General features: G+C 39.8%; 1 long non-coding RNA gene across 1 annotated transcript in view; it reads left to right on the plus strand.

Annotated features, from left to right (window-relative positions):
• The first annotated feature begins 4,347 nt into the window (after positions 1-4,347).
• LOC148358872 (uncharacterized) overlaps positions 4,348-26,093 on the plus strand; it is a 288,823-nt gene continuing 267,077 nt past the window's right edge. Inside the window, exon 1 of the long non-coding RNA XR_015851505.1 lies at positions 4,348-4,400. This is a non-coding gene — a long non-coding RNA (uncharacterized LOC148358872). The remainder of the gene's footprint in view (positions 4,401-26,093) is intronic.

Raw genomic sequence — 26,093 nt, forward strand, 5'->3', positions numbered from 1 at the left:
CATGACAATGAAATGTTGAGCGAAATGATACACTAACTCAATCCGTAGTGCCCAGAAGAAACCCACACAGGCGCGGGGAGAACATGCAAACTCCGCACGGGGAGGCTGCGGTAGCTGGACTTGAACCCTGAACCTCCACAGCCGTCGTCTATCTCCAATTACCGTATTTTCCGCACTAGAAGGCGCACCTAAAAGTCTTAATTTTTTTCAAAAGCTGACCATGCACCTTAAAATACAGTGCGCCTTATATATGGCTCAATATTAAATTCGCAAGGTCTCGCAACTTACGCATCAGCCGCCGACTCGATTTTCCCCTGAACGCGAAAGTAGTCCGCGGTATATGCTGGGATTTATATACCGGCGTTTCATTGGCCAACCAATGTGTCAATCATCATTTGAATCGATCGCTATTGGCTAAAGTTATTCGGCGCCTCGGATTGGCTAGAGGGCCAAAACAAACCCTGCAATTGGCCGAAAAAGATGTGTCAATCATCTGTTAAATCGATCGCTATTGGCTAAAGTTATTCGGCGCCTCGGATTGGCTAGAGGGCCAAAACTAACCCTGCAATTGGCCGAAAAAGATGTGTCAATCATCAGTTAAATCGATCGCTATTGGCTGAAGTTATTCGGAGCCTCGGATAGGCTAGAGGGCCAAAACAAACCCTGCAATTGGCCGAAAAAGATGACTGAATAGCAAGCTTGCTAAACTACGCCATAAAGAAACATGTTTCATTAGTCTGTATTTGTAAATATTGTACTCTCCTGGATTTACTACACTCACGGTTGTAAGAAGACCATGATTGCGTATCATTATTGAACGTGAGAACTTAGGTGAGCTATGCGGCTTTATATTTTCCCGGTATCTTGTTTTAGAACGATCTTGATGTTGCTGTGATGAGTTGAGTGAATTCAACTCAATTCCAAGTGTTTATTGTCATATGCACAGTAAAGTTGCGAGCGAAAAAGAAAATAGAAACTAAGGAATGGTTGGCATTTCTTGAATTCCAATACTTTAACCTTCTGAATGATATTTGAAATGACGCATTTAAGTGACATCGTACGGACATCGCATCCGCACGTGTCTACGACACGTATTTGCTTCTTTGCAAGCTTTGGGAATGTTAAGGGGGTAAACAGTTGGACTGAACCATCTGACTGTTTTGTCGACGTTCCCATTGTAGCGCCTTATAATCCGGTGCGCCTTATCTATGGAAGATATAGGACCAAAAACTATTTTTTGGGGGTGCGCCCTATAACCCGGTGCGCCCTATAGTGCGGAAAATACGGTATTTTACTAAAACCTTATTCGTTCAACTAATCCTATCCTTCCTGTTTCTCTACCTATGAACCCCCTTCACCCCCGGTGTAACCGCAAAACCAACCCCATTTACTCATCCATCCTTGTTTTAAATTTATTTAAATGTCAACTTTTGCGATTTGGAAATTGTTTCCCGGTAATCCGCCATGTCGATTTAGAATTGTACAATAATCATAATAAGCAACGAAATAATGACTTCAGCCGAGGAAGGTAAACACAAGTCCTCTCAGTTCCTATTACGTTTTAGCGTTCGCTGATTAATTTTCACATTTAAAAAAATGGGCGAACTCATCCCGCATGTGGAGATTTGGTTTTCTAATTCATTTCATTGATGTTTTTACTTTTGATGGGCTTGTCTGTCAACGGGGAAGGGGTTTATAATTTCACGCGGGCCGTCCTTGAAATTGGCTGGCTGGCAATTAGCATTATCTTCTTCCCCTCGTTCATTCGCATGAATGTTTAAACATCTGACACCAGTGTTCCCTCTAAGCTGCGTGTGTGAGCAATTGCGCACTACCCAGAGATTTTTCGCGCACAAGAAAATCTAGCCAGCGCACAAAAATGAGGGCTCAAAATTACTAATTAAGAAGCGACTCAAGTTAAAGTTAAAAATACACGGGTTTCCTTGACGTTGTGTCCTAACAGCGGTATTTTGAAGTCAAGTCGAAGTAGAACGAAGTTGAGTAAAGTTAGTAGAATTTGTCGAGAACCGGCTTCTTCGGCTCGGCTCACTAAAAGGAACCGGCTCTTACGGGTCTTAAAAGGCTCTTCAGGTTCTTTTCGCTTCTTTAATCCCAACATGACCAAATATGATGTAAAATTATGCACAAACTGACTTCAAGGAAGGGGGGAATAGAACAAAAAAAGAAAAAAATACCAAAATGAAAAAGTAGTGAAAAGCTGAGAAAAAAATGAAGAGAAAAAAAGAAGAAACAATTTAGATAAAAGCCAGAAAAAAAAAGAAAAGAAAGAGATGTAGGAAAAAAGGAAATAAAGAACTGTCATGGTCGCCGTGGCGACCGGTCTGCCCCGCCCCCTGGTCACCAGCTGAAGCAGATCAGCTAATTGCATGGCTGCTACTTAAGGTTGGGTGGTGGGTATTGCGGGTGTTGGCTCATTACACCTTTTCTGTTCTGTTATGCCCGGTCCTGTTTAGTTTAAGTCGGAGGAAACCTGTACCTGACCATTCTGAGAGTAAGAATGTTTTTGTTCTGTTTTGTCCCGGAGTTTTTGGACAACTTTTATTTTGGTAAATAAAAGCTTTGATCGTACGCAATTGAGTTCTCCCTTCCTGCCTCCTGCCTCCTGCCTCCGTTCTGGTCCGGTCACCCCTTCCATCCCGTGACAAGAACAAAAAGAAAAAAGTAACAGCTCGGAAAAAATAGACACAATGAGATTTTTAAAGGAATTAAAAAGTAGAAAAGTAGAGAAAAAACACGGAAAAAAGAAGAAAAAGTTTGTGTTGCATTCAAAAAATTTCCAATTATATCAAGTGAATCTTGTTGCCAACAGTGTACTTCCACTAAAAAATGTGATTAAATACAGTTGTGCATCGTGCAACCGACTAAATAAGCCCCCCAAAATGTTAATATTATGCGTCAAAATATATCAGGAAATAAAAAGAAACGGATATCTTGTGAAAGAATTGTAAGAACAAAGGACGTTTGTAGGTCGTACAACCTTTGCAATAGTACATGAGTCAATTCATTCAAAAGAGAAAAATCATTTTGCATTGCCGGAAACTCAGCAAAATGTCAAGTTTTGGACATGTTTGATAATGATTTAGTTGCCACACTTGGGATTGCTGTTTCTCACTGTTGTTTCAAGCGTTGCTCACCGACTTTGTGTGAACGCTCACACCCGTGAGGAAAATTACAGGGAACATTGCCTGACACTAAAGCGGACCATTTTACAGTAGCCTGTTTGTGTTTGTCTAATCCGTTCCTCGAGAAAATTCTCCGCCTGTGGGCTCGTCTGTCGCAAAAATAAACGCCCCGTCGGGAGATTTGGCCACGAGCCGACTCTCGGTGGACTTTTCAATGTTTTGGGCGTGTTTCCAAATCATGAGCATGTTTACTGTATTTTCGCCGGCAGAGGAAATCAGAAAATACAGTAATCCCTCATCAGGGTTGGGTAGGGATACTTTAACTGGATTACTTTCAATTACTCCAATTCCAAATATGCTAAAAAAAGACAAAAGAAACTAAATATGAATAAAATGACTCCATTTTGTGCAGGCTTGGGGAGTAACGGAACACATGGAACAGCAAAAATGATGTTGGCAAGCTGTTTGGATTTATTTTCATTTTATGTTAGTTTTGCCGGAGATCAAAGAGATCAAAGCCAGGAGAGAAAGCTTACCACGTGTTGTGAGTCATCATTTTTATTCATATTTAGTTTATCTCATCTCATCTCATCAGCCGTACCACTTATCCTTATTAGGGTCGCGGGGGGGCTGGAGCCCATCCCAGCCATCTCCGGTCAGTGGGCAGGGGACACCCTGAACTGGTTGCCAGCCAATCGCAGGGCACACGGGGACAGACAACTCACTCGCTCATTCACACTTAGGGACAATTTGGACCGGCCAATTCACCTGAAATGCATGTTTTTTTTGGGATGTGGGAGGAAACCGGAGTGCCCGGAGGAAACACACGCTAGCACAGAGAGAACATACATACTCCACACAGTAAGGCGGGTAGCTGGATTTGAACCCATGCAGGAGGTTCCCACGACCTCAGAACTGTGCCGCACACGCGCTAACCACTGCGCTGCCCTATATTTAGTTTCTTTTGTCTTTTATTAGCATATTTGGTATTGGAGTAATCCAAAAGTAATTGAAAGTAATCAAATTAAAGTAATCCTACCCAACCCTGGAGGTATAGTAGTCAAAATAATGACTCGCATCCTGCACAACCTCCTTGGCGTCTAATATTGAAAACAGAATAAACGTATTAAATATTATGGAGAAATATAATCTAATCCAGCTCCAGACTTCCTGTGCGGAGTTTGTATGTTCTCCCCGTGCTTGGGTTTCCTCCGGGCACTCCGGTTTCCTCCCACATTCCAAAAACATGCATTTCAGGTGAATTGGCCGGTCCAAATTGTCCCTAGGTGTGAATGAGCGAATGAGTTGTCTGTCCCTGTGTGCCCTGCGATTGGCTGGCAACCAGTTCAGAGTGTCCCCTGCCCACTGCCCGGAGTTGGCTGGGATGGGCTCCAGCCCCCTCGCGACACTAATGAGGATAAGCGGTACGGCTAATGAGAATGAGATGAGATGAGATAATCTTACTATTGAAAGATATTGATTTTTTTAAAATACCTTGTAGCGTTATTAATTAATACAAGACCCTATTGCTCTAAAGAAATACCAAAAACTCCTAAAAATCCGCCTATCACCCAAAAGCTTTGAGAACAATAAAGCAACAGATTTATTTCACCTTTCTCCAATGCGCTTCCCCAAAAATACATTTGCAGAGTATTCAACATTTTGTCAGATTTCCGTTTCGCAATGTCAGAAAATGATGACAAATGTCAAAACAAGTGAAATGAATACTGTGTTTTAAGTCAAAACACGTAGATATGTTATCCGACTGATACTGGTGGATACTGGTGAGGTTGGGGAGAGCAGTTGCGCATCAAAGGCTGCCGTGTCAACTCCACCACAGGGGGCCCGCCCCTCTCAGGAGACCGGAACCGAGAGTTGGTACACGTCTCACCTCGCAAAGGGCAGTCTGATTTTGGCTAAACACGTTTTTTCATCATTATCTAAGACAGGGGTGTCAAACTCATTTGAACTCGGGGGCCACACGATAGAACAAACATTCTGTCGGGGGGCCGGACTAGTAGATTAAAGAGGAAAAAAAAGAGAAATAAAGAAATAAGAGAAAGAGGGAGGGAAAAGGAGAGAGGGCGGGACAAAGTAAGTAAAAGAGAGAGAGGGAGAGAGCGTGAGAAGCAAAGGAGATAAAAAGTCGTGAGAGAGGGGAAAAAGAAAGGGAGAGGAAGAGAGAAATCCAAAGAGAAATTGAAGTCAGGGTTATACTACAACTGTTTCAGATCAAAAGCCAGAAGAGTCAAACCAAACAAGCACCACCTTGTCGACAAGACAACTAAAGTCATTATTTTGACTACTATACCTCACTGTTGTTTGTTGCTTTGACCATTATGCACTGTTTGCATTTATTATAATCATCGGCCAATCATGTTGCTGTTCTTGTAACCTAGTTTTTTTTTTTTTTAATGTATTTTTTTAAATGTTTTTTTTAAAGAAAGGGCTCCAAAAAACGGCTTTTAGTACATTTTGAAATTTCTCACCTCATGCAGACCATGAAAGAAGGGGGAGGAATAAGTAGAATACCGCAGAAAAGAGAAAGAGAGAAAAGGAAAAAAAAAGGAAGTTAGAGCAAAAGAAATTAAAAAGACACACAGAGAGAAAGAAACAAAGAGCAACAAAGGAAGAGAAAAAGAGAGACACAGAGAGTGAAAGAGACGGAGACAGAGAGTGGGAGAAAAGGCGTGGAAAAGAGAGGGAGAGAGAGAGAGAGAGAGAGAGAGAGAGAGAGAGAGAGAGAGAGAAAGAGAGAGAGAGAGACAGAGAGAGAGAGAGAGAGAGAGAGAGAGCGAGAGAGAGAGAGAGAGAGAGAGAGAAAGAAATACAAGTACAGTGTCTTTGTTGGAGGCACCTGGCTTTGGCAACATCAAGTTGACACATTTCAACCCGCAGCTTGTTTCTCTCTTGCGCTTCTCTGAGTGTTGTCTCGCGGGCCGGATTCAATCCCTTAGCGGGCCCGATCTGGCCCGCGGGCCGCCTGTTCGACGGGTTTTGAGAAGAATAAACTCGGATCTTTATTTCAATGGGTCAATAAATTGTTTGTTAGAATAATTTATTTCCCGCACATGAATCATGCATTCATGCATTCACAACTCCGACGGTCGTAAACTACATAAGTAGCTACAGCTGCCCCGGGGGCAGACGCTTCCGTATTATGAATTTTGCATTTGAAATAGATGTACAGCGTTGCTTATGTTGAATAAAAAGTATAAAAATTAAAAATACATGCGAAGAAGTCCTTGAAATGAAACGTATATCACGAAATATTATGACCTGTCGTATCAAAGGCGGGAAGGGGAGGGGGTTCGTTTATATTTATCGCGATCTTCATGAATGCATTACGGATCATGTCTCCAAGAGGAACGATACCAGAAATGAGGAGAACAGACTGTTGGTCATCAGGGGTGGGCAAACTGCGGGCTGGAGGCCACATGCAGGCCCACTGAACAAAGATGAGAAAAATATGAAATAATATCTAAAAATTATAATTCTTTTTAAAAAACAGGCATAAGTTTAACCTACTTTAGGAAGATGCGCTTCAAGAGGTCCTCCTCCGTGCCGAAAAAAAGCGATCCAACCATTTTATCAACCGCATCAAGCTTCTTTGTTACACTTTCATTTCAAATGCAAAGGCTCGCCTCTTCTTTACACTTTACGCCAACCATATTGAATTGATACACGACGTATTAAACAACAAAAATGTCAAAGGTCTTAGCGTGCTAGAGATACAGTGCAGTGTGTATACACACAAACCAGGAAGTAGAAGCCTTGTTTGCTGAAAATTGCTCTTTTAGAGTTCTTAAGCATAGGTTTCAGTTACTTATTCCTCCCTCTTTTGTCATTGTTTGCATGCTATCCTCATTAAAATATGGAAACCTAAACTTGTGTGGTGAAAATTTCTCTTTGAGGGTTCTTAAGCAGAGGTTTCAGTTACTCACTTTCAGTTTAATTTACTTATTCCTCCCTCTTATGTCATTGTTTGCATGTTATCCTCATTAAAATATGGAAATCTTGACTTGTTAGCTGAAAATTGCTCTTTGAGAGTTCTTAAGCAGAGGTTTCATTTACTTATTCCTCCCTCTTTTGTCATTGTTTGAATGTTATCCTCATTAAAATATGGAAACCTAAACTTGTGTGGTGAAAATTTATCTTTGAGGGTTCTTAAGCAGAGGTTTCAGTTACTCATTCCTCCCTCTTATTTAATTGTTTGTATGCTATACTCATTAAAATATGGAAACCTTAACTTGATTGCTGAAAAGTGCTTTTTGAGAGTTCTTAAGCAGAAGTTTAATTTACTTATTCCTCCCTCTTATGTCATTGTTTGCATGTTATCCTCATTAGAATATGGAAATCTTGACTTGTTAGCTGAAAATTGCTCTTTGAGAGTTCTTAAGCAGAGGTTTCATTTACTTATTCCTCCCTCTTTTGTCATTGTTTGAATGTTATCCTCATTAAAATATGGAAACCTAAACTTGTGTGGTGAAAATTGCTCCTTGAGGGTTCTTAAACAGAGGTTTCAGTTACTCATTCCTCCCTCTTATTTAATTGTTTGCATGTTATTCTCATTAAAATATGGAAACCTTAACTTGTTGGCTGAAAATTGCTCTTTGAGAGTTCTTAAGCATAGGTTTCAGTTACTCATTCCTTCTTCTTTTGTCATTGTTTGCATCTTATCCTCATTAAAATATAGAAACCTAAACTTGTGTGGTGAGAAATGCTCTTTGAGAGTTCTTAAGCACAGGTTTCAGTCAGTTATTCCTCCCTCTTATGTCATTGTTTGCAAGTTATCCTCATTGAAATATAGAAATCCAAACGTGTGTGTTGCAAATTGCTCTTTGAGGGTTCTCAAGCAGAGGTTTCAGTTACTTATTCTTCCCTCTAATGTCATTGTTTCCATGCTATACTCATTAAAATATGGAAACTTAATGTGTGTGATGAAAATCACTCTTTGAGAGTTCTTAAGCAGAGGTTTCAGTCACTTATTCCTCCCTCTTTTGTCATTGTTTGCATGCTGTCCTCATTAAAATGTAGAAACTTAAACGTGTGTGGTGAAAATTGCTCTTTGAGAGTCCTTAAGCAGAGGTTTCGGCTACTTACTCCTCCCTCTTATGTCTTTTTTGCATGTTATCCTCATTAAAATATAGAAAACTAAACTTGTGTGGTGAAAAATGCTCTTTGAGAGTTCTTAAGCACAGGTTTCAATCACTTATTACTTACTCTTATGTAATTGTTTGCATGCTACACTCATTAAAATATGGAAACCTTAACTTGTTTGCTGAAAATGCTCTTTGAGGGTTCTTAAGCAGAGGTTTCAGTTACTCATTCCTCCCTCTTACGTAATTGTTTGTATGTTATCCTAATTAAAATATGGATACCTTATCTTGTTAGCTGAAAATTGTTCTTTGAGAGTTCTTAAGCAGAGGTTTCATTTACTTATTCCTCCCTCTTTTGCCATTGTTTGCATGTTATCCTCGTTAAAAAATGGAAACCTTAACTTGTTTGCTGAAAATTGCTCTTTGAGAGTTCTTAAGCATAGGTTTCAGTTACTTATTCCTCCCTCTTATGTCATTGTTTACATGCTATTATCATTAAACTATGGAAACCTACTCATACCACTGTACATTTGACAGCATTTCAGCAAGTTTGATTCGAAACACCTCCTTGAATGCATCTCACAAATCTTCGTGGGAATTAACAGTTACTATAGTGGATTAAATTCAAATACTGTGGAGAAAATACACTGTATTTTAATAAGTACACAAGCAGGAAAATATCGATCCCTTCATATCCACCAGCTAGAGCAAACGTCTCATGTGTATTCAGGGACGGAAATTGGATCATAGTGTTGATCTAGACCGTGAGAATAATAGCAATTTAAAAGAGTACGTATTTAAATATTTAATTTAGTATGTTTTATGATTTTATACATTAGCCAAAATAACTTTCTTACGGTTGGTGTAGAAATAAACATTAAAAGGATTTTATTTTTTGGGGCCTGGAAAAAACATGTATTTCCAGAAGAGTCAATCTTAAATAAGCATATTGAAGGAAAAAAAGTCATATAAAAACCTAGTTTTTAGGAGATTTATGCTGTGAAATAGTACAGGAAATAGTCGACTGGCCCCAAATGGCCATTAAAACCTTTCAATATATGGTCCACCAAAAAAAAAAAAAAAAAACACACACACACACAGGTATACAATTATTCATACATACACAGACACACACAATCATACATACATATATATATATATATACATACATGTCACGGTCGCCGTGGCGACCAGTCTGCCGCGCCCCCGAACTCAAGCTGTAGCAGATCAGCTGATTGCTTAAGGCTGGGTTGTGGGTTTGGCGGGCGCTGGCTCATTACACATTCCCCGGTCTGCTATGCCTTGTCCTGTTTTAGTTTTACACATTTTCCGTCTGTTATGCTCTGTCCTGTTGAGTTCGTGCCGGAGGAACTCTGTACCGTTCTGTTCTGAGTGTAAGAATGTTTTTTTTTTTCTTGTCCCGGACTTTTGGACAACTTTTATTTTGTTAATTAAAACTTATGGATCGTCACGCAATTGAGTTCTCTCAGTTCCTGCCTCCTGCCTCCGTTCTGGTCCGGTCACCCCTTCCACTCCACCACGCCTCGTGACAATATATATATACATATACATACACAAACACAAACACACACACACAAGCATACATACATACATATATATACATACACATACATACATACATACATATACATATATAAACACATACCCATTCATACACACACACACACACACACACACACACACACACACACACACATAAATACACTTATGTATACATTTATACATACATACACATACACACACACAAATGCATTTAATATGTACATATATATCTATACATACACACACACACACACACACACACACACAGGGATACATACATACACAAACACACAAAAAAGCATACATATATACATATGTGTATACATACAAACACATACTCATACATACACACAAACACACACATATATACACACATAGATACACTTATGTATACATTTATACATATATATACACATCCACACACATACACACGCATTTAATATGTACATATATATCTATACACACACACACACACACAAACACACACTTAAATACACTAATGTGTACATGTATACATACATACATACACACACATTTAATATGTACATACATATTTATACACACACACACGCACATATATACACACATAAATACACTTATGTATACATACATTTACACACAAACACACGCATGTAATATGTACATATATATTTATACACACACACACACATATATACACACATAAATACATTTATGTCAACATACATTTACACACAAACACACGCATTTAATATGTACATTAATGTCTATACACACACACATATACATTATTTACGTGCATACATACAAACGTACATATACACACAAGCATACATATATGTATACATATATATCTATACATATACATGTACATACATACACACAAAAATACACTTAAGTATACATGTATACATACGTAAACACACACACACGCATTTAATATATACATTATATCTATACATATACATACACAAACATACACACACACACACACGAATACACATGTTTACATGTATACATACACACAAAAATATTCTTAAGCATACATACATATATACACGCATATATACACGCATTTAATATATACATATATATCTATACATATACATACATAAACAAACACACACACACAAACACAGGCATACATATATATATATATATATATATATATATATATATATATATATATATATATATATATATATATATATATATATATATATATATATATATGAAACAAACAAAATATTTAAATACCGCAACTACAATTGAAAATAAACGCTTGCTGTGCCTGTGTGTACACATAATCAGAGACCGAGCTGTCAGATTTAATCCAATCCACATTAGATCGGGAATAGGAATATTTTTATAAAATTGAAGTAAAATCCCGATACTCGCCCCGTTCCATAAGTAAAGATTGATCGGTGTGACAAATCCTGTCATCACAGAAACGGAAATATGTTGAAATGAGAGAATCCAATTTGCTTATTATGAAATGTCAGAAGCCGGAGCCTGATCCTGATCGGAGCCCCCAATCGTTAGGCCGATATTAAAATGGCAAAACCGAAATTACGTTTAACCCATTTCAGTCATCAAATCCTATCACAAAGGTTCTTTTGGTGCAAAAGAAAATTAAATGTAGGATGCCTTTAAAAGGCTCCATTTGAGTCTTGGAACAACATCGACATCCAATCTAAAATGTATTACGGTATATGAAAAATGTGAAGGAGACGGGTCATACGCAGAGAAGCAGGAACAAAAAGGGAATATATATCAAACTAGACAATTCCCGCGGCAATTGTAAGAGTTGTGATTGACCTGGCAGATGTTGATAGAGAACCGGTAACGTTGAGATGTTAGCATGATGAGTTAGCATAAAGTTATTAACTCAGAAAGATGTATTTAACATTTTTTACTTGGTTCTGTGGAGGGACTCCGCCCCCCCACACCCCCTCGGTACTGGCAAGTGCATTTGAAATGGGCCCATAACCGTTAAGGACAAGGATATGCCTTGTGGAGGTCTAAAAAAAATCACATTCATGGTAATAACATAGTAATAACACCGTTATTACACTTCCAAAACATTTAAAATATACATGTTCAAATGGAATGAGCCATTCTATTTGAATCGGCCCATCCGAAATGCATTGAGCTCATTCAATTTTATGAGTCGTTAGCATATTAGCATCACAACTAATAACCTATTCTCTTATTTGCTGATTTTTATTTTAAACTTTAGTGAGAACACAGTTAAAGAATCTTTCTTCCACTGGCAGATCATTTTAGCTCATTTTAAGTATCGTTTATTTCTTTTGGTTTTCTAGAAAAACAAGACGAATGTAAAGTAAAACTTGAAAAATACATTAAAATGCTAAATGCTTTAGAGTAAGAAATAAAACTAGAGTGAAAACTCAGAAAGCAAGGTGACGGTTTCAGATTTAACTCCATGTTTGCTGGTTTTCGGGAATGAGCGTTTTTTTTTCGTGTACAAGGGAATATCCCCAAAATCGACTAGCATTATAGCAAGAAACTTTCTTTTTATGCTATTAATTTCCAGACTTTCAATAGCTCCCCTTTTTTATTCTTCATTCATTAATTCTCAGTGTTAATAAATTGGGTGTTCTATTGCAATCCGCCTGGTTCATTGATTCAATTTTGGGGGGATTCGTAATTCATATCAGAACTCAAAGAACTCAACGTAATCAGTTATCAGTGGAGGAATTTCTAGCATTCTTCAGAAAAAAAGGTGTATGGTGGAGCACAAGCGACCCCTATAGGAAAATTGGTTAACTGCAGTAAAGAATAATGTGTTTCCACCCTAACTATTTTCAAAATGAATTAGTGACAACATACCCAGTGACCTATTTTAATAATCTAACAACCTCTCCAGATCCTTCAAATGGATGCATTTTAGTATTGGAACAGCGGCACCATGCAATCCAACATTTAGAATAGAATAGAATAGAATAGAATATACCTTGGCAGCACGGCGGCGCAGTGGTTAGCACTTGTGCGGCACAGTTCATGTCATGGGAACCTGTCGTGGGTTCAAATCCAGCTCCAGACTTCCTGTGTGGAGTTTGTATGTTCTCCCCGTGCTTGCGTGGGTTTCCTCCCACGTTCCAAAAACATGCATTTCAGTTGAATTGGCCGGTCCAAATTGTCCCTAGGTGTGAATGAGCGAGCGAGTTGTCTGTCCCTGTGTGCCCCTGCAACCAGTTCAGGGTGTCCCCTGCCCACTGCCTGGAGATGGCTGGGATGGGCTTCAGCCACCGCCCCCAAGCGACCCTAATGAGGATAAGCTAATGAGATGAGATGAGAATATACCTTTATTGTCATCGTTACCAAACGGGTTAACATATTGTGACAACGAAATTGGGCAATTTATATATTTATATAATTCTAAAAAATAAAAGGAACAGGAATAGCTTACTGATGCGAGGAACCGGTTCCGTTGGTGCCAACAGCCCTTGACGCTGATTGGCTGCTTCCTCTTTTCAAACCCCCGCCTTCCTGTCAACATTTGTCAGATCGTCTGCGAACCAACGCTACACGCTAGGCAAGCTTTTGTGACTCCTCATTCTATCGTGCCCTGTTTTCCGTCTGATTCCCGTTGCTGACCTCTTTTCAGGACCCGTTTACGTTTTTTGCTCCTCCGTCCCGGCCATCGACCTCTATTTTCCTCGCTCTCGACATTGCCTTCGCTCGACACGGAAGTGCCACTTCCGCGTTCCCAGCGATCTGCTACCCGTGACCGACGATCATCAAATCGTGGGTGCAGGTCCTTTCTTCATTCTAAATAAAGCTGTCACGAGACCGGACCAGATCGGAGGCAGTAGGCAGGAAAGGTGAACTCATTCGTGTTAACGATCAGTTACTTTTATTAAGGAAATAAAAGTCGTCCAACACTCAGGGACAAAAACAAAAACAGGCTTACAGGCAAACAGGTACTCAGATTAGGAATACTCACAAAACAGGCTTTTACTCAGAACGGGCAAGTGCAGGTTTCCTCAAGTCAAACAGAACAGAATAATGCAAAGTAATGCAATGAACCCGCCACCGGCAATCCCCAAAACCCGCCCTTAAGAAGCACATACGCAAATTAGAAAATCTGCTACAGCCGGTGCCAAGGGGGCGGGGCCAGCTTGTCGCCACGGCGACCATGCTGGACATGACAAAAGCTGAGTAATAAAGGCGATTGGGTCCCTGTCTCTGTTCCTGGTCTGTGACAGCTTCAGGCTCAATGCATATTGTAAAAAAAACTCCATTCGGCGTTTGGCCAGAAACTGATTTAGGGTGTCCTTACCTTGGGCGCACAATTATATACAACTGCAAAAAAAAAGGCTTCATTTTGGTGATAATGAATTAATGGAGCTTGGCGCCATTAATAAATTTCGCTCTGGCGCAAAAAACAAAAAAAACATAGCATCGTACAATTTAGCAGCATGGCCTCATATTCTGTAAAAAAGGAAAAATAACCCAGCAAAACTAATAGAGTGAGATAATCATTTCATGCTAGAGTATTCAAGATAAATATTAGCCGTGACGCTTGTATATTTTGGCCGAGGCTTCGACAAACACACGCAGGAGTGACATATTCGTTATGCCGAAGCCTGGGGGAGGGTGACCTTTGAAATCCATTATCTCCTCATACGTATTTGAAAAAGAGGGAAATGCCGTGCTATTAGTTTATGTATCAGGTTCACCTGGATAATTGCACTGACGAATTATCGGTGACTTCGCTAAACAGAAAGAGAGCGGGAGATGGAGCGAGAGAGAAAGTCAAAGAAAGAAAAAAGAAAAAGATGACAGAAAAAAGAAAGGGAGTGAGTAAAAGGAACAAAGAGAGAGAAAAAAACTAGAGAAAGAGAGTTTGGTGGGAAAAAAAGCAGAGAATAAAGGGGAGAGTTAGAGAGAAAGAGGGCAAGAAAGAGAGAGAGACAAAGAAAGATAAAGAGAGAGATAGAGAGACAGAGGGAGAGAAAGAGCAGGAGAGAGAAAAAGAAAAAAAATACGACTGCAGTCACTTTGCAAGTGGTACCCGACTCCGGTGACATCAGGTGGACACATTTAAAACCACAGCTCGTTTCTCTCTCGCGCTTCTCTCAGTGTTCTCTTACGGTCCAGATTAAAACCCTCGGCGGGCCTCACCCGGCCCGCGGACCACCTGCCTGACACCCGTGTACTAAGGTGATTATTTTGATTCTCAATCACTTCCCCTGGAGTTTGGAATCCAGCTAGCCAAGCACCCCCTCAGCTAGCATGCAAAATTAGCCGCGGAATTAATACGGAGATAACGCCTTACAACTCATCAAACACAAGTCCTCTCGATAAGCGGGAGCGAGACGGGTCTCGGGAGCAGAAGAATCCGACTAAAAAAAACGCGGAAAATAAAAACAAATGCGAGGGAAAACAGGCCGAGGTGGACCCCGGGGGGAGTTCGAGGAGAAGAATTTGCTTGTTCCACAACAAGGACACGTGAAGGTTAAACGCAGAGAGTACATCTCCTTCGTCTTCTTCGTCTTCTCTCTAATTACAGAGAGAGAGGAGCTACAAACTAATGTGACAAAAATACGACAGAAATCCTACATAAATGCCATAAAATACTTCTATGGAAATAATACAAAAATACTGCAAAAATGCTACAGAAATACTACTATGGAAATACTAAAAATATTCTACAGAAATACTTTTATGGAAATAATACAAAAATACAGAAATACTACAAAAACACTACTACGGAAATATTACAAAAATACTAAGGAAATACTACTATGGAAAACCTACAAAAACACTACAGGAATACCACAAAAATAAAACAGAAAAATATCTATGGAAATACTACAGAAATACTACTATGGTAATACTACCGAAATGCGACAAAAATAAGACATAAATGCCATAAAATACTTTCATGGAAATAATACAAAAATACTACTATGGAAATACTACAAATATTCTACAGAAATACCTTTATGGAAATAATACAAAAATACAGAAATACTACAGAAATATTACAAAGGTTCTACAGAAATACTACTATGGAAATATTTCAATAATACTACAGAAATGCAACTACTATGGAAATACTACAAGTATTCTACAGAAATACTTTTATGGAAATAATCAAAAAAATAGAAATACTACGGAAATATTACAAAAGTTCTACAAAAATACTACTATGGAAATAATACAAAAATACTACAGAAATACTTCCATGGATATACAGTATGACAAAAAATACCACAGAAATGCCACAAAAATACCATGGAAATGCTACAAAAATACCATTGTGGAAACACTATAAAAAATACTACAGAAATGCTACAGAAATACTACTATGGAAGTACGACAAATATTCTACAGAAATACCTTTATGAAAATAATACAAAAATATAGAAATACTACAGAAATATTACAAAAGTTCTACAGAAATAGTACTATGGAAATAATGCAAAAGTACTACAGAAATACTTCTATGGAAATATGACAAAAATACCACAAAAAAACTACTATGTAAATACTACAAAAATACCACAGAAATACTACAAAAATAACATTGTGGAAACACTATATAAATACTACAGAAATGCTACAGAAATGGTATTAAATTACATCTATGGAAATAGTACAAAATACTACAGAAAGGCTACCATGGAAATACTACAAACATATTAAAAAAATGCTACAAAAATAATACTATGGAAATTGTCGTGTCCAGCATGGTCGCCGTGGCAACCGGCTGGCCCCGCCCCCTGGGCAACAGCTGAAGCAGATCGCCTAATTTGCGCGTTTGCTTCTTAAGGGGGGTTTTGGGTTTTGCGGGTGCTGGCTCATTGCATTTTCTGTCTGCATTTCCCGTTCTGTTTTGCTCTGTCCTGTTTTGTCGGAAGAAACCTGTGTTTGCACGTTTTTTATGTTAAAGCCTGTTTGTTCTGTCTTGTCCCTGAGTTTTGGACGACTTTTATTTTGGTAAATAAAAGTTTTGATCGTCAACGCCATTGAGTTCAGCCCTTTGAGACTTCTTGTGATGAAGGGCTATACAAATAAACATGACTTGACTTCGATCTTTTAAAAAAAAATCCAATTCCAAGTTGCCAGACCTCCAAATTAAAAGCGGCGAAAACGTAATCTCATCAAAGAGGAATTTTGTGTCACGCTTCGTAAAATGTATCCAAGAGATGTAATCAGTTCCTAAGATTGTCATCGCTAGCGAGCTGCTAGCGGGGCTGTTTCGGGACAAGAACCGTTCTACTTTCCCCAAATAAATATTTTTAAAAGCCGGCTGTGAACGCGGCACCACGGGCGGTCTCCGGCTTAACACAACGACACAATCAAAGACACGCTGATATCATATGTTTTCCTACTTCCTGCTGTCAATCATGCAGCTATTCAGCGCAATGCTAGGTGAACGTGGTGAATAACCTCAAATTTGGGCCGGAGGCAGCAAGGGAATCGAGGCGTGCCGCATTTCTCCGTCTGACAATGCGGCGAGATGAATTTGTTTGCTGCTCGCTGTTTAGATTTCTTGTTTAATCAACTCCGATTCTTTCTCAGATGGAAAGCTAACTAGCACAAATGACGGGGAATTAGCTTGGAACGCAACTCGGAGCTCGACCAATTTTAATCAGGCACCGACGGAGGAATGAATTATGATCGTTTAAAGCATTCTGTCGGGGGCCGGACGAGTAGATTAAAGAGAAAGAAAAAGAGAAAGAAATAAGAGAAAAAGGGAGGGGAAAGGAGAGAGGGCGGGACAAAGAAAGAAAGAAAGAAAGAAAGAAAGGGAGAGGGAGAGAGCGTGAGAAACAAAAGAGTAACATAGTAACAACGTAGTGCTAACCATGAAAACAGAGTAATGATATAGTAACAACATAATAATTTGTTATTTTGGACATAGATATTGAACTGGTAGCCCTTTGCGCTAATCAGTTACAAAAAACGTAACTCTAAGCTTTAAAACGGCTGCCGATTCCTTGGATACACAAACACACAATTTAAAAAAATGAAAATCCTACGTCACAGAACTAAAGTACTTGATCATAAATCCCATTCCGGCCTTGAACAAGCAAACATGGAAAAAGTGTGGCACTCGCACTGATGGCCCCGGGCCCCGAGGTCCTCTTAAAGCCTCACTTTCCAAGCACTTTTGCTAGCGCTGATAATAAATATGCCATCTGATACATTGTGGCTGACGCTAGGCTATAATTAGCTTTATAACAACCCATGCTGCCGTGATTGCTGGTTGTGGACCCCGCAAGACTGTAGAGCAGTGGTGTCGAACTCAATTTACCTCGGGGGCCACAGATAGAACAAACATTATCTCGGGGGCCGGACTAGTAGATTAGAGAGAAAGAAAGAGAAAGAAATAAGACAAAGCGAAGGAGAGAAAAAGAGGGTGGGACAAAGAAAGAGAGAAAGGGAGAGAGAGAGAGAGAAAGAGGAAAAAAAGAGAGAGAACGTGAAACGTGAAAAACAAGAGATAAAGACAAATAATGAAAGAGGGGGAAAGAAAGAGAGAAAGAAAGATATCCAAAGAGAAATAGAAAGAGAGGAGGGGAGAAAAAAAGGAGAGAGAGAATGGGAGAAGGTGAGAATGGAAAAGCAAGAGAGAGAGAAAGAGACAAGAGAGAGAAGGAAAAATGAGAGAGCAAAAATAAAGAGAGAGAGAGCAAAATAAGGTAAAAAGACAAAGAGAGAAAGAGACAAAGAGAAACAATTAAAGAGAAAAAGAGAGACACAGAAAGTGAAAGAGAGAGACAGCGAGAGAGAAAAAGGGAGGGGAAAAAAGAGCGAGATAGAGGGAGAGAGAGAGAGAGAGAGAGAGAGAGAGAGAGAGAGAGAGAAATAAATACAATCACAGTGTCTTTGTCCGAGGCACCTGGCTTTGGCAACATCAAATGGACATGTTTCAACCTGCAGCTGGTTTTTCTCTTGCGCTTCTCTGAGCGTTGTCTCGCGGGCCGGATTCAATCCCTTAGCGGGCCTGATCTGGCCCCCGGGCCGCATGTTTGACACCCCTGCTGTAGAGTAATTGCTTTATATTATATTTATTTAATTTAGAATCTGATTCGGTGGTTATATTTTCGGCCAGCAGGTAGCGCTCACGGTTTCCCACCCGAATTCATTCGACATAGCTTAATTTTAGCTTTAAATGATCGATTTTTCAGGTCATTTATATGGATAATGATGATCAGTCTAGAAGGAAAATTTTAGAGACACACAAATAAATCTTGCTTGTGTTTGATACTAACAAACTACATTTATTTACATGACAGAGAAAATTTAATCAGACAAAGGAATAAAGGACGTTGTTTGTCTTAAAAAACGGGAACGGTGGAAAAAAAACGGTAGCCATAACATGGTAACTGATCCATGAACCCAGTTGAGATAATCAACTCCTTTAAAGGATCAGGAATTATTTTCATAGCGTTTTAGAAAAGAAATATTTTTTGCCCAGCACCAAACGGTTTGTTGTGAAAACCTTTGTTGCCTTTCATTTAATCAGTGGCGGAAAAAAAAACTCCACAGAAAAGTCTCTATCCTTTTTTGTCGCGACTCTCAGCCGAGGGATAGGGAAAAGGAGATCCGAAGCACAAGTCCATTCTTTAATGATTTAGACCCAGTTCTTTTTCGGTCTTCCTCTCCTTCTGTCTCCTTGGATTGTGCCCTTGTTACGACCAGTACAAGCAGGGGACCCAAATGCGTAATGTTTCACACAAAGCTTTATTAAGGGATCGGGGAAGTCAAGGCGAGAGGAAAAAGATAGCAACCTGGTGCTCGCTGGGCAGGAGGAGCGGGAAGCCCTCACGACGAGGCTTGGTAAGAGATCGGAACAGGCCTGTCAGCCAGGACGGGAGACGGAGCGTGGTCGGAAATCGGAACAAGTCGGGCAGCCGGGACAGAACAATGGAGCTTTAATCGGGGATCGATACAGGAAAAAGAATCGGGCAGGATACGGGTAACCGGGACAGGAGAACAGAGCTTGGATCGGGGATCAATACAGGAAACACTATAAGATAAAAGCGGGAGCCAGAGTCCAAAGTGCTTGCCTTGCATGCGCTGAGGTCCGCAGACAGACTGACCAGGAGTGAACGAGAAGGACGTGTTAAGACTTATTAGGGAACGAGTGGCAGCTGGGGCTGAAAGGGTGAGCGCAGGTGAGGGCAATTGGCAAATCATGACAATCCTGGAGCATTATCCTGGCCAGTCCTGATGATCTTGTGACGTGACCATACCACTGAAGTTTCCGTCTGCGTACAGAAGACAACAGTTCTTGGTAGGGTCCAATATGCCCTCTGATGGTGGTGCGCACCGTTTCGTTTGTCACATTGGCTAAGTAGCTAATGCCTAGAAGTTTCCTGTGGAATCGCATCTCCGTGGCCTGGAATTTCTGTTCCAGTGTTACTGGAAGAGTTCATGTCTCACAAGCCGTAGAGGAAGATTTCACTGCTATGTTCCTGTCCCTCCGGATGGGTTTAAATCTGGCAAGTGCGATTGTGGAGCTATCCTGGAAATGATTTCTGGTTCTGACCCCTCTTCTGTCAAGCAACTCAAGATATTCAAATGTGGTGACAGGTTCTAGCTCTCTGTGGTTAATGGTGATACCTTGGGAATTGTTGGTCATTAATTTAGCTTTTTCTGTGCTGATTTGACAATATCTCTGAGTTCCTGTTCTTCTCCTGCCAATCCGGCATATCATCAGCAAAACGGAGGTGAGTGATGTTATGGTTCAGATCCTACCTCTCAGATAGGACGCACTGTGTTAAATATGGTGAAATGACATCTGAGCCCTTTAGTGTTACCTGTGGTGTTCCGCAGGGTTCAGTACTTGGCTCCCTTCTTTTCAGCATTTACATGCTTCCATTAGGTGATATTATTCGCAAGTATAATATAAGTTTTAATTGCTACGCAGATGACACTCAACTATATCTTCCGATGGAGGAATCTTCCACACTAAACTGGAAATTTGGAGGCCTGCCTCACTGAGATAAAAGAATGGATGTCACTCTACTTCTTGCGCCTTAACTCTGAAAAGACCGAAATGCTAGTTATTGGTCCATCTAAATGCCGTGACTTGTTCTCAAAAACGGAACATTGACAAATGTAATATCACTCAGAGTGACTCAGTTATATATACTTTCCGTGTCGATGACTGTAATGCACTACTGTCCGGTCTCCAGAAGTCCAAAATCAAGAGCCTTCAGCTGGTACAAAATGCTGCAGCGAGGCTTTTAACTAAGACAAGAAAGTTTGGTCACATTACCCCGGTTTTAGCTAACCTGCATTGGCTCCCTGTTAGCTTAAGATGTGATTTTAAGGTTCTGTTGGGAGTATACCAAATCATGCATGGACTTGCTCCCTCATATCTTTCAGATTTAATTCCCCTCTATGTTCCCGTCCGGAGCCTTCGCTCTGAAAATGCTGGTCTACTAGTGATCCCAAGAGCCAAGAAGAAATCCGCAGGCTCAAGAGCGTTTTCTATTCGGGGCCCCGTTGCTGTGGAAAGCTCTTCCCCCAGAGATTCGATCTGCAACCTCAGTGGAAATGTTTAAATCTTAGCTTAAAACACAATTCTATTCTTTAGCATGTGAATAACTTATATTTTATGTTGATAATATGTGTATCATTTGCCCTCATGTAGGTTTTAGATGAGGGGATGGTGTCATTATAGTCTGTAGTTGTCACGAAGCGGAACAGGACTGTCTTGAAACGGGTCGGGAAGCAGGAAGTTGGAACTCATTTGCGTAGACGATCCGTCACTTTAATTGAGAAAGAAAAGTTGTCCAACACACAAACGGACCAAAATCAAAACGAAGCAGGCTCAAATGCAGGCGAAACTACAGACTAGGCATTTAACAGGATTAAACAGAACTTGCGGGAATCTCTCAGAATGTTACACCGGAGTGCAACAAAGTCCAACAAGCAAAACAAGAATAAACAGGTATCAAACAGGCATGAACAGGTTTTCAACAAGGGTAAACAACGATCTGGCCAAGGGCAGTTCCAAAAGGCACGTTTAAGTACCCATAGGAGTAATCAGGAAAATGCAGGTCAGCCGGTGTCAAGGGGCGGGGCCAGCTGGGCGCCGTGACAACCGTGCAGGACATGACAGTAGTTTGCTATAGTCTTTGATCTGTGCAGCCCTTTGACTTTTTGTGATCAAGGGCATCACAAATAAACATGACTTGACTTGATGTTGCATTACTACCGTATTTTCCGCACTATAAGGCGCACATAAAATCTGATTTTTTTTTTAAAAAGCTGACTATGCGCCTTATAATCCGGCTTTATAATCCTTATATATGGATCAATATTGAATTGCAAGGTCTCGCAACTAAGAGAAGCAGCCACCGACTCCATTTTTCGCGTAGAAGAAGAAGTGCGCTGTGCATACTGGGAAATATTAAACAACGATCCTCTTTTATTTGTGCGTTTGTCTAAAGACCCTGAAATGGCTCCTATTAAGAGACACGCTTACAACGCAGTTTAAACACAAGGCGATCAGTCACGCAGTAGAACACGGAAATAGAGCAGCAGCGAAAGAGTTTAACATTAATGAATCGATGGTGCGGAAGTGGAGGAAGCATGAGGATGAGCTGTTTACGTTTTACATTTTACAGTTATTATGTTATTGCTTTATTGTTAATGTTTTGCATTTGTTATTGTTTTTGCACATTACGAGTGTCACTATATTGCACAAACGTTTAATCTACCATAACAGTATCAGACGTTTTTTTGCGTGTTGACTAAATGGAGGAAAAGTAAAATGTTATGCCTTGCTGTTGTTCGAAGATGTTAAAGATGTGTCACGAAAATGCTTTACCTCAGAGAAAATAATAAAACAGCTGTTTATTCATTTTGGGAGTGAATGGAGTTGTGGAAAGCTTGTTTGTTATCTATTAATAAAGTTTGACTGACCTATCTGACTGTTTTGTTTAGCGCGGCACCATCTAATGGTTGCAAAACGGAACTACATCCTCTACTGTAGCCAAGTCAAGTCAAGTCACATTTATTTATACAGCCCTTAATCCCAAAAATGTCTCGAAAGACTGCACAGGATTACAATTAAAAAATTGCACAATTACCTGATCTTAAACCAGCATGCACTTATAGCGCCTTATAATGCGGTGCGCCTTATGTATGGAAAAAGTTTTAAAATATACCATTCATTGAAGGTGCGCCTTATAACACGGTGCGCCTTATAGTGCGGAAAATACGGTACTTATTTTTAGAGAGAAATATGTTTGTTTGTGGTTGTTGGCGGAAAGGTAAAGAGATAAGACACTCTGGGAGCTCAGCAACCCCAAAGCTCTGAACCTAAAACCGATTCGGACGATGTCGAAATTTCCATAAATGCTGCTCAAGCTGCTATCTGTGCGCTAATAAACATTGTTGAAACGGCGCGTGGATTTGTTTTGCCCCGAAAATGCCACTTAGTGTCATCCCAAGCTCACGTCACATCTCATTTCTGCTCGTAAAACGTTCACGAGCGAGTAATTGGGCACCGAGAACCGGCGCGGCACATTTTAATACATCATTTAGCCGTTTTCTCACTTTTTGTTTGGTTAATGACGCAACTGGGCATTATTTAGGAATGGAGGTGAACGCCGGTCATAAATGAATGTGCTTCTCAAAACAAACACTGATATGTCATTATATCTGTTGCTCTTTATATGGAAAACCGGTGACCATACATTACCGGTACAGTAAACCCCCGGGATACGGTAACCCCACCATATGACGTGTTTCACTTTACGCTGTGAAGTGAGATGTATTTTTTCCGCCCTTCTCACTATAAGACATCAAAAACGAAGCAATAAAATAAAAATTTTAAATCAGTCTTAATTTCATTACTACGTCTTCTCTCTTTTTGCATCCACCCGTAACTACACTGCACCAGCACTGTTTGAGTGCTGCACCAGATCTCGAAAATTTTGCAGCCTTCTGTTACTTATGATATTGTATTGAAATCATGTTTAAATTCATTGGTAGAGAGCTACTTACAAAGGTAGGTAGGTTTGTTGGTTACGTAGTAAGTTTATTTGGGTCAGTAGGTAGGTAGGTAGGTTTGTTGACTAAGTAGAAAAGTTAGGTAGATAGATAGGTTAGTTGGCTGAGTAGATATTTTAGGTAAATGTTAGTTAGTTAGGTAGGTAGGATTGTTGACTAAGTAGAAAAGTTAGGTAGATAAGTAGGTTAGTTGTCTGAGTAGAAATGTTAGGTAAGTATGTTAGGTAGGTAGGTAGGTAGGTAGGTAGATTAGTTGGCTAAGTAGATGTTTGGTAGGTAGCTACATTAGTTGGCCAAGTAGATATGTAAGGTACGTATCTTAGGTAGATAGGTTAGTTGGTTAGGTAGGTTTGTCGGCTAAGAAGAAAAGTTAGGTAGATAGGTAGGTCAGTTGGTTGAGCAGATATGTTTGGTAAGTATGTAAAGTAGATAAGTTAGTTAGGTAGGTAGGTAGGTAGGTAAGTAGATATGTTAGGTAAGTATGTTAGGTAGATAGATTAGTTGGTTAGCTAGGTGGATGGGTAGGTAGGTCGGCCGGGAGGTAGGTAGGTAGATAGGTAGGTAGATAGGTAAGTTGGTAGGTAGACAAGTAGGTAGGTAGGTTAGGTAGGTAGGTTAGTGGGAAGGTGAGCAAGTTAGGTAGGTTAGTTTTTTTAGGTCAGTATGTTAGGTAGGTAGGATAGTTGGTTAGGTAGGTATGGTATGTTAAGTAATTATATTAGGTAGTTTAGTTGGTTAGGTAAGAAGGTAGGTTAGGTAAGTACGTTAGTGGGAAGGTGGGTATGATAGGTAGATTAGTTGGTTAGGTAAGTATGTTAGGTAGATAAGTAAAGTAGGTTAGTTGGTTAAGTAGAAGGGTAGGCAGGTTTGTTAGGTACGTTAGTTGTTTAGGTAGGTGGGTAGGTAGGAAGGAAGGTATGTTGGGTTGGTAAATAAGTAGATATGTTGGGTTGTTTCGGTAGGTAGTTAGGTACTGTAGGTAGCTAATTCGGAACATAGGTATGTTAGGTAAGTTAGTTTGTCAGTAGATATTAAATAGAGATTTTTATTCACACTATATAAATTGAATAACTTTCTTTCTTTACTCCGAAGCCGAATTAAGCCATTACTTTGGATGAACATGTCTTTTAGATTTTCCGATTATTAAGACAATTCTTTACATGATGTGGTATTTTCTCTTTTTCTATTACCGACACGAGCCCCTTTTTAGCAGCACGAGCGAAAGCCGATAATGAGCGCTGATTGTTTTCATAACAACCCTTATCTATAATTACATCTGCAGCCTCCGTTATGCCAAACATATTATGATACATTACTAGTGCGGCGACAGGATGCTTCGCCAAGCCTAACACGGGAAACCCTCGGTATTTGTCCATGGCGCTTTCCATTAAGCGGCGGATAATGACTTTATGGGATCAGTCCAAGAATACGGGTCACGGAGTGCCAGTCGCGCGGAAATCCCGACGGTATATATGAAGCATTGTTACAATAAAAGCTTTTCAGTGCCACGAGATGAAGACAGAGGGATTTTTTGGAGAATAATATCTACTTGTATGTAATATAAATGTAATATATATATATATATATTTTCCTCACTACAAGTCATACATGCCATAAAATGCGGGATAAAGAAGAAACAGTCAATGTTTTGGGGTGAAATTGTCAGGACCAGAACAGGAAGCAGAACCCACTCGCGTAACGTTATTCCAGTGTTCTCGTTTGCCCGCGTCCTAGACGCATCATTTTTGCTGGAGACGCATAGTCTCAAATCAACGTGCGTCCCCGGGACACAACCTTTTTGCCACAAAATTGTCATTATTACCCGATTACTTTTTTTTTTTTTTAAACAAAGATTTACTGCACTTTTGCACTTAAAATCCTTTATAGTCAAACTTTTCTTCAGGCAGATCCGCCATTGTTGTTTTGGTCTCGCGGTTCGAGTTTTCCTCTGCACGCCGATCTCGGCCAACGAGATCCCGTTGTGTAGTGAAAGGAAGTCCGTCTTTTTTTAAGTGAACCGGCTTTTTTGGCTCAACTCGTTAAAAAGAGCCGGCTCTCAAACGGCTCACTTGCTTTGATGATGGATTTTACGAATTATGTTGTATAAAGAAGTTAAGAAAAAAAGGAAGTATAAAAAGGAGAAAATAAAAAAAGACAGGTTTTTGGTTATCCTTTTAATCGGTATATTACCAACAATATTTGATGCAGAAAATGAATTCATAATTTGATGATTAAAACTGAATGAATATATAGATTTATATTATATATTTGTCGCCTATTTACGATTTCAACCTCG

Source organism: Urocampus carinirostris, chromosome 10, assembly GCF_059441175.1.
Source record: "Urocampus carinirostris isolate Australia breed hairy pipefish chromosome 10, RoL_Ucar_1.0, whole genome shotgun sequence".
NCBI classification, from domain to species: Eukaryota; Metazoa; Chordata; class Actinopteri; order Syngnathiformes; family Syngnathidae; genus Urocampus; species Urocampus carinirostris.